General features: G+C 45.3%; 1 protein-coding gene across 2 annotated transcripts in view; it reads right to left on the bottom strand.

Annotated features, from left to right (window-relative positions):
- Positions 1 to 21,715, bottom strand: part of LOC143491208 (ribonuclease inhibitor-like) — a 64,482-nt gene that overhangs the window by 2,225 nt on the left and 40,542 nt on the right. The gene's annotated exons all lie outside the window — the stretch shown is intronic.

The raw sequence follows: 21,715 nt of genomic DNA, 5'->3' as shown, positions 1-21,715 counted from the left end.
GAGCCTCATCTCTAGCACATTTCAAGCATATTTGTTTGTTCAAACATTAAAAATTAGCACCTGTGCTATTGTTACTGGTAACCTAGAGTAGTAGCCAGCAGAGTTAGCCATGGCTGATGCAACTGTGGGAAAACTCCGCCCCCTCACTATAAGATACCCAGCAGAACTAAACACCACACAGGCCAAGAAAACATACAAGCATAAAGTGCTAAAAGAAAACCCAGAGAGCCTCGCAGCTGACTCTAGTACAGTGGGAAAGAAACCCACCATTACCAATCTCCTACTGTATACGGACTACACTGATGCCTGGCATAGAGCCATCTGTGCCCACTACAAACCACATAAAAAGAGGGGCATATGTAGTGGTAGACAGATACTGGTTGAAAATGAAGATGGTGACAATACCTAACTGAATATTTATTACAATGGAACCATCATGTTTCAAGGCAGTGAGTCTTTGCTCTGTTCAGGAGGACTTTAATTTCATTAAAGCACTAGCAGAGACTGAGAGGGAAACTGTAGAGGGGAAGACTAACACCCGAGTAACGCAGGGACCGGGGGAGGGGCAGGAAAACACCTCTCAGCCTGACACAGCACAGGACAGACCTGCACAGGACAGACCTGCACAGGACAGACCTGCACAGAACAGACCTGCACAGGACAGACCTGCACAGGACAGACCTGCACAGAACAGACCAGCACAGGACAGACCTGCACAGGACAGACCTGCACAGGACAAACCTGCACAGGACAGTCCAGCACAGGACAGACCTGCACAGGACAGACCTGCACAGAACAGACCTGCACAGAACAGACCAGCACAGGACAGACCAGCACAGAACAGACCTGCACAGGACAGTCCAGCACAGGACAGACCAGCACAGGACAGACCTGCACAGGACAGACCAGCCCAGGACAGACCAGCACAGGACAGACCAGCACAGGACAGACCAGCACAGAACAGACCAGCACAGGACAGACCTGCACAGGACAGAGCAGCACTGGGCAAACATCTAGAAAACACAATATCCCAGCTGAGGGAAAGTGTCTCTCTGCAGGAGGTTGAGATCATAGAACTCAAACATCTACTGTCTAACCCACCATCCAGTGACCTCTCCCAGCTTCTCAAAAGCCAGCTGGACCAGTTTAAGAACTCTCTCCTGGAACTGAGAGGAGAAGTTCAGAAGCTCCAGGAGGACAGAGAGACCATCAGGAGGAAGCTCACTGCAGTCAGAGAAGAACTACACATGCAGGACAACACCATCATCAGCCTGGAGGAGGAGCTACACCTCAATAACAACACCATCATCAGCCTGAAGGAGGAGCTACACCTCAATAACAACACCATCATCAGCCTGAAGGAGGAGCTACACCTCAATATCAACACCATCATCAGCCTGAAGGAGGAGCTACACCTCAATAACAACACCATCATCAGCCTGAAGGAGGAGCTACACCTCAATAACAACACCATCATCAGCCTGAAGGAGGAGCTACACCTCAATAACAACACCATCATCAGCCTGAAGGAGGAGCTACACCTCAATAACAACACGATGATCAGGCTGGAGGAGGAGCTACACCTCAATAACAACACCATCATCAGCCTGAAGGAGGAGCTACACCTCAAGAACAACACCATGATCAGCCTGAAGGAGGAGCTACAGAAACTGAAAGCCAACCAGCAGACATCCAGTTCTGCAAACACTTAATTGATCCTATGCCACAGACTGCCCACAATAAGACCCACCCAGTCCATCCAGAACATCTCCTTACTCAATCTGAATCTTTTCATACCCAACGAGAACCACGTCCCACCTCTACTAAAACACCTCCCGCCAGACCTGAGCCAAGCCCAGCCCAACCTGACCCTAAACCCCGCCCAGCCCAACCTGACCCTAAATCCCGTCCAGCACAACCTGAGCTACAACCTGCGCAATCTGAGCCAGATAAAACTAATAATACACACACAAATATTCCTACAGATGCAGACATAGTGATTTTAATTGATTCCAATGTAAAATTCTTAAATGAGGAGCAGCTCTTCTCAGGTTCCAGGGTTGCCAAGATTTGGTGTCCTGGAACCAGTGATGCCCTTCAACTCCTCACACATGCCATTACTAGTAACCCAAACCATCATCCACACTGGCACAAATGACTTGAGGACAAAGCAGGAGAAGGTAGCAGAGTGTGTAAGAAGAGTAGCACAGACGGCCACAGGAAGCTTCCCCTCCTCCAAAATCATCATCTCTACCATCCTACCTAGAAAAGACTTCCATCCAGCTACAATCCACAAGATAAACACAGAAATCTCCCGTGGCTGCACACTGATGGCTAATGTACACCTGGCCCACCACACCAACCTCAGCACCCACGACCTTCATGACCACGTCCACCTGCACAAAGACACCATGAGCATCTTTGCCAAAAATCTGAAAGACGTGGATCTTGGACGCAGCCCAGACAGCCCACCAAGGAGCATCAGAACACCCGGCCTACATGCAACCAGATCACTGTAGACACCATCACACAGGAAGATCAACACACACTCAACCACCCGCACATACCACCCCACACCCCCACCTCATCTACAACACACCCACTACCACCCCACACACCCACCTCACCTACAACACGCCCACTACCACCCCACACCTCCACCTCATCTACAACACGCCCACTACAACACCACACCCCCACCTCATCTACAACACGCCCACTACAACACCACACCCCCACCTCACGTACAACACGCCCACTACCACCCCACACCCCCACCTCATCTACAACACGCCCACTACCACCCCACACCCCCACCTCATCTACAACACACCCACTACCACCCCACACCCCCACCTCATCTACAACACACCCACTACCACCCCACACCCCCACCTCATCTACAACACGCCCTCTACCACCCCACACCCCCACCTCATCTACCACACCCACTACCACCCCACACCCCCACCTCATCTACAACACACCCACTACCACCCCACACCCTCACCTCATCTACAACACGCCCACTACCACCCCACACCTCCACCTCATCTACAACACGCCCACTACCACCCCACACCCCCACCTAATCTACAACACGCCCACTACCACCCCACACCCCCACCTCATCTACAACACGCCCACTACCACCCCACACCTCCACCTCATCTACAACACGCCCACTACAACACCACACCCCCACCTCATCTACAACACGCCCACTACCACCCCACACCCCCACCTCATCTACAACACGCCCACTACCACCCCACACCCCCACCTCATCTACAACACACCCACTACCACCCCACACCCCCACCTCATCTACAACACACCCACTACCACCCCACACCCCCACCTCATCTACAACACACCCACTACCACCCCACACCCCCACCTCATCTACAACACGCCCACTACCACCCCACACCCCCACCTCATCTACAACACGCCCACTACCACCACACACCCCCACCTCATCTACAACACGCCCACTACCACCCCACACCCCCACCTCATCTACAACACGCCCACTACCACCCCACACCCCCACCTCATCTACAACACACCCACTACCACCCCACACCCCCACCTCATCTACAACACACCCACTACCACCCCACACCCCCACCTCATCTACCACACCCACTACCACCCCACACCCCCACCTCATCTACCACACCCACTACCACCCCACACCCCCACCTCATCTACAACACGCCCACTACCACCCCACACCCCCACCTCATCTACAACACGCCCACTACCACCCCACACCTCATCTACAACACGCCCACTACCACCCCACACCTCATCTACAACACGCCCACTACCACCCCACACCCCCACCTCATCTACAACACGCCCACTACCACCCCACACCCCCACCTCATCTACAACACGCCCACTACCACCCCACACCCCCACCTCATCTACAACACACCCACTACCACCCCACACCCCCACCTCATCTACAACACACCCACTACCACCCCACACCCCCACCTCATCTACAACACACCCACTACCACCCAACACCCCCACCTCATCTACAACACACCCACTACCACCCCACACCCCCACCTCATCTACAACACACCCACTACCACACCACACCCCCACCTCATCTACAACACGCCCACTACCACCCCACACCCCCACCTCATCTACAACACACCCACTACCACCCCACACCCCCACCTCATCTACAACACACCCACACCCCCACCTCATCTACAACACGCCCACTACCACCCCACACCCCCACCTCATCTACAACACGCCTACTACCACCCCACACCCCCACCTCATCTACAACACGCCTACTACCACCCCACACCCCCACCTCATCTACCACACACCCACTACCACCCCACACCCCCACCTCATCTACAACACACCCACTACCACCCCACACCCCCACCTCATCTACAACACACCCACACCCCCACCTCATCTACAACACGCCCACTACCACCCCACACCCCCACCTCATCTACAACACGCCTACTACCACCCCACACCCCCACCTCATCTACAACACACCCACTACCACCCCACACCCCCACCTCATCTACAACACACCCACTACCACCCCACACCCCCACCTCATCTACAACACACCCACTACCACCCCACACCCCCACCTCATCTACAACACGCCCACTACCACCCCACACACCCACCTCATCTACAACACGCCCACTACCACCCCACACACCCACCTCATCTACAACACGCCCACTACCACCCCACACCCCCACCTCATCTACAACACGCCCACTACCACCCCACACCCCCACCTCATCTACAACACACCCACTACCACCCCACACCCCCACCTCATCTACAACACGCCCACTACCACCCCACACCCCCACCTCATCTACAACACGCCCACTACCACCCCACACCCCCACCTCATCTACAACACGCCCACTACCACCCCACACCCCCACCTCATCTACAACACGCCCACTACCACCCCACACCCCCACCTCATCTACAACACACCCACTACCACCGCACACCCCCACCTCATCTACAACACGCCCACTACCACCCCACACCCCCACCTCATCTACAACACACCCACTACCACCCCACACCCCCACCTCATCTACAACACGCCCACTACCACCCCACACCCCCACCTCATCTACAACACGCCCACTACCACCCCACACCCCCACCTCATCTACAACACACCCACTACCACCGCACACCCCCACCTCATCTACAACACGCCCACTACCACCCCACACCCCCACCTCATCTACAACACACCCACTACCACCCCACACCCCCACCTCATCTACAACACGCCCACTACCACCCCACACCTCCACCTCATCTACAACACGCCCACTACCACCCCACACCCCCACCTCATCTACAACACGCCCACTACCACCCCACACCCCCACCTCATCTACAACACGCCCACTACCACCCCACACCCCCACCTCATCTACAACACACCCACTACCACCCCACACCCCCACCTCATCTACAACACACCCACTACCACCCCACACCCTCACCTCATCTATAATACACCCACTACCACCCCACACCCCCACCTCATCTACAACACACCCACTACCACCCCACACCCCCACCTCATCTACAACACGCCTACTACCACCCCACACCCCCACCTCATCTACCACACGCCCACTACCACCCCACACCCTCACCTCATCTACAACACGCCCACTACCACCCCACACCCCCACCTCACCTACAACACACCCACTACCACCCCACACCTCCACCTCATCTACAACACACCCACTACCACCACACACCCCCACCTCATCTACAACACACCCACTACCACCCCACACCCCCACCTCATCTACAACACGCCCACTACCACCCCACACCCCCACCTCATCTACAACACGCCCACTACCACCCCACACCCCCACCTCATCTACAACACACCCACTACCACCCCACACCCCCACCTCATCTACAACACACCCACTACCACCCCACACCTCCACCTCATCTACAACACACCCACTACCACCGCACACCCCCACCTCATCTACAATACACCCACTACCACCCCACACCCCCACCTCACCTTCAACACGACTTCTCATCACATCGTACAAGACCAGCACGCCAGACCACAACCCCGCAGAGACACACCAAACCAAGACCAGCAGCCCACAGAGAAGTTCACTCACCATCAACATCTAGCCAGACACACCCACCACCAACACTCAACCACAGCAAGCAGCCACACCAACAGACATACGCCTCTGCAGTAAAAACTACAACCCCCACAAATAATAGAGATGGACGAAATCAAGCAGCTCCTCAACCTCATATGCAACAGACTGTTCAGCTAAGTCCCATGATCGAAATTCATAAATTGAGAAATAAATTAATAGATAAACAGATAAATATTTAACATTGTATATATATTTGTTGGTCGTTGGACATCTTAACATGTATGTTTATATGCATGAATGTTTACACATATAATAGCAATACTTCATATTTACAGGTTTATCTCATTCTAATTCTTTTGTACTAGTATTATATATCACATTTAAAGAATGAAACCATTATCTATCTCCATGTGGAACATTCAGGGTATTAAATCATCCCTGTTTGGACACAAAACCACAAACAATGATTTCACAAACAACACAAAAGACAATGACATTATAATTCTCCAGGAAACCTGGAGTAAATCAGACTCAGTCACTCACTGTCCCGCAAACTACAAGGAAATATTAATCCCCTCTGTTAAACAGCCCAACATCAAAAGAGGCAGAGACTCAGGTGGAATCATTATTTGGTATAGATCAGAACTGTCTAAATTCATAACTCCTCTAAAATTAGAAAAAACACATATTTGGCTTAAAATTAATAAAGAAATTCTAAACACTCCAAACAATATATTTCTTTGTTCAATCTACATTCCTCCATGTGAATCCCCTTACTACAACGAAGATATTTTGCCCAGTCTCCATGATCAAATCAGCACCTTCCAGGCCCAGGGAAGTGTGCTGATCTGGGGGGATCTGAACGCTCGTACCGGATCTCTACCTGATCTCAACACAGAACAAGGTAACAATCACATATTTGGATATCATTACCCAAGAAACTTTAATAATCTGCCCCGATATAACTCTGACACACAGACAAACAAGAATGGGAAGGACCTCCTGCAGCTCTGTCGAAATCTGGGTCTGTACATCGTCAACGGTAGGACACGAGGGGACTCTTTGGGGAGATACACCTTTTGCTCACTTCTTGGTAACAGTACAGTAGATTATGTCATAACAGATTTAGACCCTTTCTCTCTCAGTGCATTCATTGTTAAACCACTAACTCCTCTGTCTGATCACAGCCAAATCACTGTGTTCATTAAAAGGACAGAGAATAACAACACTGCACTCACACAGCCCAGTAAGCTGTTTAATATCAGGAGACCACACAGATGGGCCCAAACAACACAGAAGAGTTCCAGAAAGCAATCAGCACTCAAGAAATTCAAACACTTTTAGACACCTTTCTGGACACCACACACACTCACAGTAACGAAGGCATCAATCTTGCAGTTAAGAATATAAATCATATTTTTATTAAAACTGCCAAAATATGCAACCTAAGAAAATTAAGGAACAAACCAAATCCAACAGATAATAAGTGGTTTGATACAGAATGTCAAAACATCAGAAAAGAATTAAGAAAACTATCAAACCAAAAACACAAACTCCCAAACAATGCAGATTTATGCCTTTAGTACTGTGAAACACTGAAACTCTACAAACGTACACTCAGAATCAAAAAAGCTCAATATACACAACAACTGACACTAATTGAGGAGTCCATCAATACAAATAATTTTTGGAACCACTGGAACACTCTTAATAAATCTAAATCTGAAGAATTGGTTATCCAAAATAGTGACATATGGATAACACATTTTAAGTCACTCTATAATAAATTACCCAATACAATACCTGAACATATAACTGAAAAACTTAACATATAAGAACGGGCAATAAAACAGTACCAGAATCCCCTGGACTCCCCCATTACTGAGCAGGAACTTAAAAATAAAATATCTACCTTAAACCAAAGAAAGCAAGTGGGCCTGACGCCATTTTAAATGAAATGATCAAACATACAAGTAAAAAATTCCAATTGGCCATATTCAAACTATTCAACATGATTCTGAGTGTAGGTCACTTCCCTAATATCTGGAATCAAGGACTTGTAACACCGATTTTCAAAAGTGGAGATAAATTCGACCCTAATAACTACCGAGGCATCTGTGTGAACAGTAATCTGGGGAAGCTACTCTGTAGTATCATTAATTCAAGACTTATAAACTTCCTTATGAAGCACAGTGTTTTGAGTAAAAGTCGGATTGGATTCATACCAAATCACCGCACATCAGATCATATTTACACCCTACACACTCTAATTGACCTACATGTTAACCAGAAAACAGCCAAAATTTGCATGTTTCATAGACTTTAAAAAAGCATTTGACACAATTTGGCACAATGGTCTATTTTACAAATTATTAGAAAGTGGTGTAGGGGGTAAAATATATGACATTATTAAATCCATGTACACAAAGAATAGGTGCGGTATAAAGATTGGCAACAAAAGAAGCACATTCTTCTCCCAGGAGCGTGGAGTGAGACAAGGCTGTTGCTTAAGCCCAACATTATTCAACATATATATCAATGAATTGGCCACCATCTTAGAACGCTCTGCAGCACCTGGTCTCACTCTACATGACTCAGAAATCAAGTTTCTGCTCTATGCAGATGATCTGGTTCTGTTGTCCACCACAGAGAAGGGGCTACAGCAGAACTTGGACCTGCTGGAGCAGTACTGCCAGAACTGGGCCCTGGCAGTGAACTTGAAAAAGACCAAAACAATAACCTTCCAAAAAAGAGCCAGATCTCAGGGAAGCACATCACATTTCACACTAGGGCAGTGGTTCTCAAACTTTTTCTATCATTCCCCACCTCAGAAGAAGGGGAAATTCCACGCCCCACCTGTCCCATATCACCCAAACAAAATGGTAATAAAATACAAATGCAAGTTTTACATTTTGTAATTTATTGAACTAACATCAATTTCTGTCTCTTAAACAGATTAACATTATAACACCAGATTAAACATTAACATCAATGTTCAAAATTTCAAAAATATAGAAAATTGGCCTACTAATTAAGTTTCTACTGGTTCAGTTTCTCCCTTTTTCAATCAGAAGGAAAGGCAGGTAAACAAATGTCTATGCATGCATAATCACAGCATCAGTGGCTGCAATTAGCCTGTTTTTGCACTGCACATCCTTTCAAAACGGGGTTGCATGCTTGACACTGCCACTCTCAAGTCATGCTCAACGTTAAGCTGAGATCCGTACTTTGTTTTCAGGGAAGCAACAGCTGAAAAGCCGATCTCACAGAGGCAGGATGTGGCAAAGGGAAGAAGAATGTCCACAGTTCTCTGCCCAATGAGTGGATACTCCCTTTCCATTTCAAGCCAGAAGTGACTGAGTGGCTCAGATGTGAATCTTAGCCTCAGGGTGGAGTCAGAGGTCACCTCAATCAGTTGTTCCTCTGTAGCAGAGCTAAAGTCAGCTGGTGCTAAAATACTTTAGTTGTCATTGCAAGTCCACTAGAAGTAGTAGGTACAGCATATAATATATAGCCTACAACATATAAAATAACCAAAACACCTACCTGCTGCATTGAATGGGTCCACAATCGAGTCATACTGAGCAGCACTATTTGGAAAGTATTTTTTAAACAATCCTCTTAATGCATTATTGTGCTGTTGTATGCATGGGATCACTGTGGCGGCTCCAGAATCAACGGTTTCAGCAACTTCAGTCAGATTCTCAAAGACATCAGTATTTCCTTGATCGAGGCGCCTGCCCCATACTTCGAGCTTTCGGATGAATGCCGTTATCTTGACTGCTAGGTGAGGTAGGTGCTTGTCTCTGCTTTGAAGCTGAAGATTTAATTCATTCAGCCAGTTTCATCAGACATAGTTGATCACCAAATTTGCCCGCTGCCTCATACATGCGCTCTTCCTCCAAAAACACCCGAATCTCCGTTCTGAGCTCAAAGACGTGCGACAGCACTTTTCCTCGGGAGAGCCACCTTGCTTCGCTGTGAAACAGCACAGCTGTGTGATCAGATCCCATCTCCTCACAAAGAGCGGAGAACAGTCTCGCTTTCAGAGGTCGCGTTTTGATGAAATTGACCACATCCGCAACCGCTTTCAAAACCTTGTTTAGTTCGGGGCTGAGCTGCCTGGAAGCCAGCGCTTCCCAATGGATGATGCAGTGCGTCCACTGCGCGTCTGGAGCAGCCCTCTTGACTAATGTCTGCAGTCCTTTCCTTTTCCCTTCCATAGTTTGTGCACCATCAGAGCAAAACCCCACACAATGTTCCCATTTCAGCTCGTGTTCTGTGAAGTAGCTGTCCGTAATGTTGAAGAGCTCCTCAGCCGTGGCTCTTGTTTGCACGGATTTGCAAAAAAGCAAATCCTCGCTCATTGTCAGTGACTCCGAATTTACAAAGCGGACATACGAAATTAACAAACAGTTTTTACTGCTGTCTGTGGCTTCGTCCACTTGTATTGCAAAATGATTTTCTTTCAGTTTTTCTATGAGTTGTGCTTCAAGATCATTGGAAATGTCGCAAATACGCCTCACAATTGTGTCGTTTGACAGAGGGATTGTTTTCAACGTCGTAGCGCTTATCTCATCCAGCATAATTGACACCATGTCAACAGCTGCAGGGAGAATAAGTTGCTCAGCTATTGTGTGTGGTTTCTTGCACTGGGCAACTCTATATGCGACTGTATGATGCCATTTGTGCTTTACTATTCACTGACGCAGCTTTCACCTTGCGCTTTTCCTGCTGACGGTATTCTGTGAGTTTTTGTTGGAAAAAATGTATGGGCTTATCAACATGAGCTGGGTGCGAGGTCTCCAAGTGTCTGCGCAATTTGTTAGGCCTCATACTGTCTGCTGCTAGCTGTCTAAGACAGAACACACATGGGTCGCTCCTCATCCCCCACCTCAGCTACAGTGAATCCAAAAGCAAGATATGCTTCATCATACCTTCTTTTTGGTTGGCGTTTTGATTGATTTGGCCTGTCTGTCTTCTGTTTCTCTGTTGGCGCGGAATCGCCATCTTTTGTCCTTGTAACAAATTTGTCCATTTTGTACACACACATCTACTGCCCTGTTGTACTGTTTAAACTGTTATGCAGATATTTTAAACATCCGGGGCTTATGCAAAACAAACAGGCATTAAAACGACAAGCTTAAAAAGGTTCATTTCTTCCAATTGCTTGCGCCCCACCTGCAATACCCATGCGCCCCACACTTTGAGAAACACTGCACTAGGGTCACAAACCTTAGAGTCCTGTACAGACTACAATTACTTAGGTTTGAAGATTAGTTCAACTGGAAACTTCAATCCAGCAGTTAATGAACTGAGAGAGAAAGCACGCAGGGCATTCTATGCAATCAAACGGCAAATTCAAATTCAAATACCAATTCAAATTTGGCTAAACATATTCCAGTCTGTCATAGAACCAATTCTATTGTATAGTAGTGAGGTGTGGGGGCCACTCGTAAACCACAATTTTGAACAATGGAACAGACACCCAATTGAGATAATGCAATATGAATTTTGTAAAAGTATTCTGCACGTCCACAGGAAGACAACAAATAATGCCTGTAGAGCTGAGTTAGGCCAATTCCCACTATTACTCAAAATTCAAAAAAGGAGTATTAAATATTGACTACATGTAAAAAACAGTGACCCTCACTCCTACCACTACAAAGCCCTGCAATGCCAAGAGCTGAGCAGAGAGAAGAGTCCTCACACAGCTGGTCCTGACACTGAGTTCACTAACCAACACTAACACTGTCCCACATCAGGACCAGACTGGAGAAGAGTCCCTCACACAGCTGGTCCTGACACTGAGTTCACTAACCAACACTAACACTGTCCCACATCAGGACCAGACTGGAGAAGAGTCCCTCACACAGCTGGTCCTGACACTGAGTTCACTAACCAACACTAACACTGTCCCACATCAGGACCAGACTGGAGAAGAGTCCCTCACACAGCTGGTCCTGACACTGAGTTCACTAACCAACACTAACACTGTCCCACATCAGGACCAGACTGGAGAAGAGTCCCTCACACAGCTGGTCCTGACACTAACCAACACTAACACTGTTCCACATCAGGACCAGACTGGAGAAGAGTCCCCTCACACAGCTGGTCCTGACACTGAGTTCACTAACCAACACTAACATTGTTCCACATCAGGACCAGACTGGAATACAATCAATCAGGCCAAACCAAATTATAACACTTCAAAAACAAAACTACATCACGCATTGGAACGCACAAACACAAGCACAAAACAAAATGCAGTGCTATCTGGCCCTAAAACGACAGTACACTGTAGTAGACAACCTGCTTACAGTGACTGATACTAAACACAGAACCACGTTGACAAAGTACAGACTCAGTGAACACAGCCTGGCCATCGAGACCGGCCGATACAAGAAATCATGGCTGCCCAGAGAGCAGAGACTCTGCCAACAGTGTAAAAGTGTAACTGTAGAGACAGAGCTGCACTTCCTCACTGAATGTGAAACATTTCAACAAATACGTCAGATCTACTTCACAAAATTTGAGCTGATTCACCCCATCTTTAAGTCCCTATCTAATAATGACAAACTCCCCATCCTCCTGGGAGAAAAGAAAGAAAGCAGCACTTTAGCAGGGAGATATGTATCTACCTTACACAACATGAGGGACAGTGAGTAGCACACACACACACACACACACACACACACACACACACACACACACTTTAGCAGGGAGATATGTATCTACCTTACACAACATGAGGGACAGTGAGTAGCACACACACACACGCACGCACAAACACACACATACACACACAAATGCACACACACATACCTTGTTTGTAATCACTTTGATTTATATTGATCTATTCATTTCTTCCCCTCTACTTATTTATTTGCTTTCCTTTCTTTTCACTTCTTCAACTTTAAATTCATGTTCATCATAATTATAATTGTTCATATTTTTCAATGATTTATTCATGTTGAACGATAACACTGCTTTGGCAATACTGTAACTGCATATGGTCATGCCAATAAAGCTTATTGAATTGAAATTGAATTGAATTGAGAGAGATGTGTGTGTTCACAGATCAGTCTTCATGGAGCAGCTAGAGATGCTGGGAACTGTAGTGAGGGTTCCTCCACTCTCATCTCCAAGATGGCGTCCTCCATGCAGACGGCTTTGTTCACTCTTCTCCACATCACTGCTGTTTGTGTTTATTTGAGCTCTTATGTTTATTCTCACCCTTCAGAACTCTAGTGCACTATTAACCTACATCAGAAGAACCTAAAACTGGACTTACACTGTGTGATATCAGTAGTCTAATAAGACTGTGTCGTGTGTGTACATCTACGTACATGCAGGGCTACATGGCAGCAACAGTCCACCTCTAAATACAATAACTACTGTCACATTATATACCTGCTGTATTATTGTACTCTGCCACTTTACCACTCTAGCATTTATATTTAATGACTACTTAATATCTTAATCCATAGTCTGTATATACTGTACACAATCCAGTGTCTAGTTCATCTGTTTCTACATCTGACTGCTCAATTATGGTTACGCTTCTTTCTTTTTCTATTATACTTTCTATTACATTCCTTATATTATATTTTATACTGTGTGAATCTTTCTACTGTGTATATATCCATCACTGTTACATGCTACTGAGACCCTTATGTCCTCCAAGATTAATAAAGTATATTCTATTCTATTCTATTCTATAAGAACATATTAAACACATTTAGAAACAGACAATTGAAAGAGCAGCATGTGTGTAAGAAAGTTCTGGTAAGTCATTAAAGTGATCTTTAAGTCATTAAAGATCAGAAGAGCAGGAGTAAAATCCCTGAGTGGAGAGTTTAGATCAAAGTTGTAAAGTGTGTTTGCAAATAGCTCTTCACATTAAAGTCCCTGATGGGGTGATGGGGGCAGTTTGTGGAGGGAGTTCATTGTCTTGATGGTCTGAGGACAGAAACTGTTGTACAATCTGGAGGATGTTGCCCAGATGTTCTGCAGCTCCTACCAGAGGGTGGAGCACAAAGAGGTGGTGGGAGGGATGAGAGGGTCCAGCATGATGGTGGAGGCCTTTCTGCAGGCATGAAAATGGGTCAGGGGTTAAAAAGGTGAGAAGACCGGGGGGCGGGGCATGTGACGTCATGGGGATACGGCGACAGGGCGTTGACGTGGGGGGCATTGACATGTGACGTCATGGGGATACGGCGACGGGGGGGGGGGGGGGGGGGTGGCTGCTGGTGTACGGGGATACAGCGACAGGTGATGCCAAATATTACGGAGCCCGTAAGGTGACATCATGTAAAAAATATAATAACGCGTGGCCACGACTTACTAACGCGTGCAAACGAGATAATTAACGCGTGCGAACAAGATAATTAAGTATTACTTTATATAAAGCCAGGTTTACCTTCATTGGGCAGTCAGTTCGCGAACATCCCTGGGAAAAATAAACTTAGTTGCCGCGTGTGAAAGGCGACATTAGTATCTCGTTCCCACGTGTTAATAAGTCGTGGCCACGCGTTATTATTTTTTACATGATGTCACCTTACGGGCTCCGTAAAATATAGTAAAATCCATTAAAAAAATGTTTTGACTGTCTTGTCAGTGGATTCAATATACGAGCCAGATCCGTAAATGCGAGAAGCTGTTTTCGCCATTCCGGATGGCTTAGTCAAAACCATTACGTCTTAATGAACCAATAAATACGGCGAAAATGAGTGTAAAAATACCACGGTTCACGTGTTTTTATTTTCTAACATGGGCTAAAGCACAGGGTAGACTCAAAGGACAAGCGTTTATAACTTCATCTTCAACCTTTTCAGCCCTGGCGCGAATGTTATCCTCACACGTCCCTGGATTCACCAGTTACAACTACAGACACACTAGAAAAAAAATCTTGTTTCTCATTTTATGTCGCCGTTAACTACACGGGGTTGACGCGAATTTAGTATGCCCATCTACCTATTTATCACAAGAGCTTGTGGCTTTTTCTGACAGTGTTCAACGCTGTAGCGAACGGCAGTAACTTTGTTTTACCGCAAAATATGAAAACGATTGAAACCATTAATAACCCAATTAAATCTACTGGGAAATGTACGATCTGGTAAATGTAGTGGTAAATGTACGCTCTTCTGACTTGTCCGCGGTGTAGCACTAGGTCCTGCTTCTCGTCCTGCTTAGCAGTAAATGAATAACATGAACGTTCGTATGATTGAACGCTATTTGGCCTCCATGAAGGTTCTGGGCGGAAACTGCTGGAATTGCCGATTTCGGAAGTGCTCTGTTTGCTTATTAAGTCAATATGATAATTAAAATATATACATATAAACTCCCGACCCCCGATCCCCCCCAAAAAAAAAACTCCTCGGATCTACACGATTCACGTAGGTCACCCTTTTCGACTTCAAAACGGCGAATTTCGCCGAAAGGTGACAGATTTTCATGCCTGTTTCTGACACATCCATCTTTATAAACGTCTGCTAGGGTGGGAGTGGGGCTCCCATGATCCTCTCTGAGGCCCTGGTTAGCTGCTCCACATCCTGTCTGTACAGTGTGTCATCATTATTGGTGATGTAGTGTCATATACTGACTGTAGTGTCATCTGTGAATGTTGTGATGTGATTGGGCTGAACGTGTCAGTGCAGTCATGTGTGAGTAATGTGAACAGGAGAGGTGTGAACACACAGTCATGTGTGAGTAATGTGAACAGGAGAGGTGTGAACACACAGTCATGTGTGAGTAATGTGAACAGGAGAGGTGTGAGCACACAGTCATGTGTGAGCAATGTGAACAGGAGAGGTGTGAGCACACAGTCGTGTGTGAGTAATGTGAACAGGAGAGGTGTGAACACCAGTGTTGCGAATAACGCCGTTAAAAATAACGGCGTTAGGTAACGTCGTCATTTTGTCAGTAACGGGATAATATAATTAGTTACTTTTCCTGTCGTTACAACGCCGTTGACGTTACTGGTCATTAAAAGCGGTGCGTTACTATATATCGATATACTAATAATAATAATAATAATCTTTATTTGTATAGCACCTTTCATACATACATGTAACTCAAAGTGCTTTACAGTATAAATAAAAGAAACATTAAAAGGAGATAAGACAAAGACAAAAAGACAAAAAGAAAATGTTAAAAGAAATTAAAGATAAAAATATTAAAATAACATAAAAAGTAAAGTAAATAAGATAAAACTATTAAGAGTTTCTTAACTAAAAGCGGATCTAAACAGGAATGTTTTGAGACTGCTCTTAAAACTATGCAGGGATGAAATGCCTTTGAGCTCTTCAGGAAGAGAATTCCAGAGCTTTGGGCCATAGTGGCTAAAAGCACCCTCGCCAATCTTTAATCGGCTTTTAGGAATCACCAGTAGATTACTGTTTGAAGACCTGAGAGACCTGACTGGAACATATCTAACAATCATTTCACTTAGGTAAAGAGGGGCAAGACCATGAAGACATTTAAAAACCATGACTAGAACCTTAAAATCTATTCTAAAGCTGACAGGTAACCAGTGCAGTGAGTGGAGTGCAGGTGTAATATGATCTCTCTTTCTCCTGCGGGTCAGAACCCTTGCAGCCGCGTTCTGAACTCGCTGTAGGTGCGAAATGGAGCTCTTTGGAAGAGCAGATAGAACAGCGTTACAATAATCTAGCCTTGATGTGATAAATGCATGGACAAGTTTTTCACTGTCAGCAGGAGAGAGCATATCTCGGACCTTAGCGATGTTTCGAAGATGAAAGTAAGCTGTCTTGCATGTAGTCATGATGTGTGATTTGAAGCTGAGCTCATTATCAAAGGTGACGCCCAGGTTCTTAACACATTGTCTGGCTTTCAGATTCATTTGATTTAAATAAGTCTGGACATCATTCCTTTGTGAATCACTGCCAAGAACAAGAACCTCTGTCTTCTGTTTATTTAATTGCAGAAAATTGTCAGACATCCATGTCTGTATATCATCTATGCAGTCAAACAGTGAGCAAATAGATTTTAGGGCTTTAGGTTCTAGCGAAATATAAAGTTGAGTGTCATCTGCATATTGATGATAACTAATACCATGTTTATTAATGATGTGTGGTAACGGAAGCATATATAGGTTGAATAGTAACGGCCCAAGAATTGATCCTTGGGGGACGCCACAAGTTATTTTTTGACGTGTGGAGGAAGAGGTACCTAATGCTACATAGTAATCACGCCCAGTTAGGTACGATCTAAACCAGTCTAAGACTAAGCCACTAAGGCCTACCCAGCTCTGTAGTCGATCAAGAAGTATTTCATGATCAACGGTGTCAAAAGCGGCGCTTAAATCTAGCAGAAAAAGGACTGAGAGTTTGCCTGCAGCCTTATTCAATCTCAAGTCATTTACTACTTTAACTAGGGCTGTTTCAGTGCTGTGGAGAGCTCTGAAACCAGATTGAAAAGTGTCATTTATTTGATTTACTTTGACATAGTCATTCAACTGGATTGACACTACTTTTTCAATGATTTTGCTAAGAAAGGAAAGGTTAGATATAGGTCGATAATTATTAAGAATTGTGGGATCAAGATTTCTGTTCTTTAATAGTGGTTTAACCATTGCAGTTTTAAAAAATTTAGGGAATTCACCCAATTGCAGAGACCGATTAACAATTGTTAGAACTTCATTTGCTAATGAGCTCAGAACCTGCTTGAAAAAGCTTGTTGGTAAAGGGTCCAGTTCACAAGTAGAGGATTTTAGTGATGAAATCACATCAAGTAGTGTTACCATGTCAACTTCTTGGAAATGCGAGCGGACCGCTGCCCAGGCTAGTGAGGAGTATCAGATCTCGATAGGTCACAGTTCTCGGTGTAACACGTGTTTAACTTAACAAGTCAGTAAGTGATTGGCTAAGGCAGCGTTATGATAGCCAATCAGAGCCAGTGTTTTTACACGCGTGCCGAAGCACGCGAGTGACACGACACAAACGGAGAAGAGGCCGAAATGGCGTCAGGTGCAAGGCGAAGAAAACTAGAACTTTCAAGGCGAAATAAACATTATATAAGAAAATACTTGAAGTTCCTGAATGTCTACCAGACTGGGTATTTGATTTATTTAATTAAGAATAGAGGTTTTATTGTTAAGTTTACTTCTGTTGTAAACAAACCAGTTGTCTCAGGTTGAGAGAATTTAATTTAATTTCATAGATGTAAATGCACTTTATATAGTGTAACTGTTTACTTTTGCTTTTTTTCCCCAAAGATTTGGGATTTTAAAGGATTTTATCCTGCACTGGTCTGTGGATGTGCAATAAATATCAAAAGTTAAACAATTTTCTGATCTACTCATTTCAACTGACTGTGAAAACTGCTTAAAAAAAACTTAATTAATTGGCATATAACCTTTTTTTAACTGTAACGCAAATAGTTACTTTCCCTGGTAATGAGTTACTTTTATTATGAAGTAATTCAGTTACTAACTCAGTTACTTTTTTGAACAAGTAGTGAGTAACTATAACTAATTACTTTTTTAAAGTAACGTTCCCAACACTGGTGAACACACAGTCGTGTGTGAGTAATGTGAACAGGAGAGGTGTGAACACACAGTCATGTGTGAGTAATGTGAACAGGAGAGGTGTGAACACACAGTCATGTGTGAGTAATGTGAACAGGAGAGGTGTGAGCACACAGTCATGTGTGAGTAATGTGAACAGGAGAGGTGTGAACACACAGTCATGTGTGAGTAATGTGAACAGGAGAGGTGTGAGCACACAGTCATGTGTGAGTAATGTGAACAGGAGAGGTGTGAACACACAGTCATGTGTGAGTAATGTGAACAGGAGAGGTGTGAACACACAGTCATGTGTGAGTAATGTGAACAGGAGAGGTGTGAACACACAGTCATGTGTGAGTAATGTGAACAGGAGAGGTGTGAACACACAGTCATGTGTGAGTAATGTGAACAGGAGAGGTGTGAGCACACAGTCATGTGTGAGTAATGTGAACAGGAGAGGTGTGAGCACACAGTCATGTGTGAGTAATGTGAACAGGAGAGGTGTGAGCACACAGTCATGTGTGAGTAATGTGAACAGGAGAGGTGTGAGCACACAGTCATGTGTGAGTAATGTGAACAGGAGAAGTGTGAACACACAGTCATGTGTGAGTAATGTGAACAGGAGAGGTGTGAGCACACAGTCATGTGTGAGTAATGTGAACAGGAGAGGTGTGAACACACAGTCATGTGTGAGTAATGTGAACAGGAGAGGTGTGAACACACAGTCATGTGTGAGTAATGTGAACAGGAGAGGTGTGAGCACACAGTCATGTGTGAGTAATGTGAACAGGAGAAGTGTGAACACACAGTCATGTGTGAGTAATGTGAACAGGAGAGGTGTGAGCACACAGTCATGTGTGAGTAATGTGAACAGGAGAGGTGTGAACACACAGTCATGTGTGAGTAATGTGAACAGGAGAGGTGTGAACACACAGTCATGTGTGAGTAATGTGAACAGGAGAGGTGTGAACACACAGTCATGTGTGAGTAATGTGAACAGGAGAGGTGTGAACACACAGTCATGTGTGAGTAAGTCAGTCTGTACTGACACAGAGGAGCTCAGCTCCTGGTTTCACTCATCCGTACGTTCTATACTGGACTCAGTGGCTCCATTGAGGGCCATACAGCCTAAAGTTAAACCTGAGCCCTGGTTCAGTGACAGAACTCGTGCAGCAAAACGGGAATGTCACAGAGCTGAACGCAGATGGAAGAAGGACAAGCTGCACGTACAGTTGTGATCAAATTTATTCAACCCCCAATGCTGCGAAGGGTTTTATGGAATTCAGTGCACATTTGTAATTGTGTTCATAATGAAATCTTACAAGGACTTGTTAAAGAACTAAATGCAACTAAGATAGCATCAATTTTTTTTGTCATAAAGTATTAAATGGCCTTTTTGTGATTTCTTCATTGACACAACCCCTTTACGACTACCACTCCTAAGAACAGAGGTTCATTCCAGTGTTTTCCATCAGGTATTGAAAACATCTGTGGATGTCAACGAGCAGCAATCAAGCATGATAAGCACCAATTAGGCAGATTTAAAAGGACTGTGATACTCAGCTCCTTCTAGACATCTACTGGTGTGTTTCCAAGCATGGTGAAGGCAAGAGAATGGTCCCAGAAGACAAGAGAAGAGGTTATTGCTCTTCACAAGAATGGCAATGGATATATAAAGATTGCGAAGTTGTTAAATATTCCAAGAGACACTATCGGAAGTATCATTCGCAAGTTCAAATTAAAGGGCACAGTGGAAACGTTACCTGGTCGTGGCAGAAAGAAGATCCTGACCGCGACTGCTGTGCGCTACCTGAAGCGTAATGTGGAGAAAAATCCCCGCGTGACTGCTAAGGAACTGAAAAAAGACCTGTCAGATGTGGGCACTGAAGTTTCAGCTCACACAATAAGGCGCGCACTGCATAACGAAGACCTCCATGCCAGAACGCCCAGACGCACCCCCTTGCTGACTCCAAAGAACAAGAAAAGTCGACTGCAGTATGCCAAAAGTCATGTGGACAAGCCACAAAGGTTTTGGAACAGTGTACTGTGGTCAGATGAAACTAAATTAGAACTGTTTGGGACAATGGACCAGCGCTATGTTTGGAGAAGGAAGAACCAGGCTTATGAACAAAAGAACACCTTGCCTACTGTGAAGCATGGCGGGGGGTCAATTATGCTTTGGGGCTGTTTTGCTTCTAATGGTACAGGAAAGCTTCAACGTGTGCAGGGTACCATGAATTCCCTTCAGTACCAGGAGATCTTGGAGGAAAATGTGATGGAGTCAGTCACAAACCTGCGGCTTGGGAGACGTTGGACCTTCCAACAGGACAATGATCCGAAGCACATCCAAGTCCACTAGAGCATGGTTGAACATGAAAGGCTGGAACATTCTAGAGTGGCCATCGCAATCACCAGACTTAAATCCAATTGAGAACCTCTGGTGGGACCTAAAGAAGGCAGTTGCAGTGCGCAAGCCTAAGAATGTGACTGAACTGGAGGCTTTTGCCCATGAAGAATGGGCTAAGATACCCATAGGTCGCTGCAAGACACTTGTGTCAAGCTATGCTTCACGCTTGAAAGCTGTCATAACTGGAAAAGGATGTTGTACTAAGTACTAAAAAATAATGTCACTAGGGGGTTGAATAAAACTGATAATGATGTGAGCACAGTAAAGACATTTGTGGTTATTCCATCATAAATATTATGTTATGTTTGTCTAATTTATAAGTGCCTCTTTGATATAATTGTAAGTAAGATGACTGAAATGATCAAAATCAATGTCAAACTGGCCAAAACACTTTATTTCAGTGGGGGTTGAATAAATTTGATCACAACTGTATCATTTCAGATTTTACAGGACTGCTGGCGCTCTTATCAGGACATCATAAAGGAAGCTAAGCGAGAACACCTGTCAAATATTATTATGGCAAACCGACAAAACCCACGTGTGTTATTTAAGACTATTGACTCTGTTCTTAAACCTCCACAGCCAACT

Source organism: Brachyhypopomus gauderio, unplaced genomic scaffold (assembly GCF_052324685.1).
Source record: "Brachyhypopomus gauderio isolate BG-103 unplaced genomic scaffold, BGAUD_0.2 sc72, whole genome shotgun sequence".
Taxonomy (NCBI): Eukaryota; Metazoa; Chordata; class Actinopteri; order Gymnotiformes; family Hypopomidae; genus Brachyhypopomus; species Brachyhypopomus gauderio.
The sequence above is the reverse complement of the archived record's forward strand: the minus strand, read 5'-3'. Positions and strand labels throughout refer to the sequence as shown.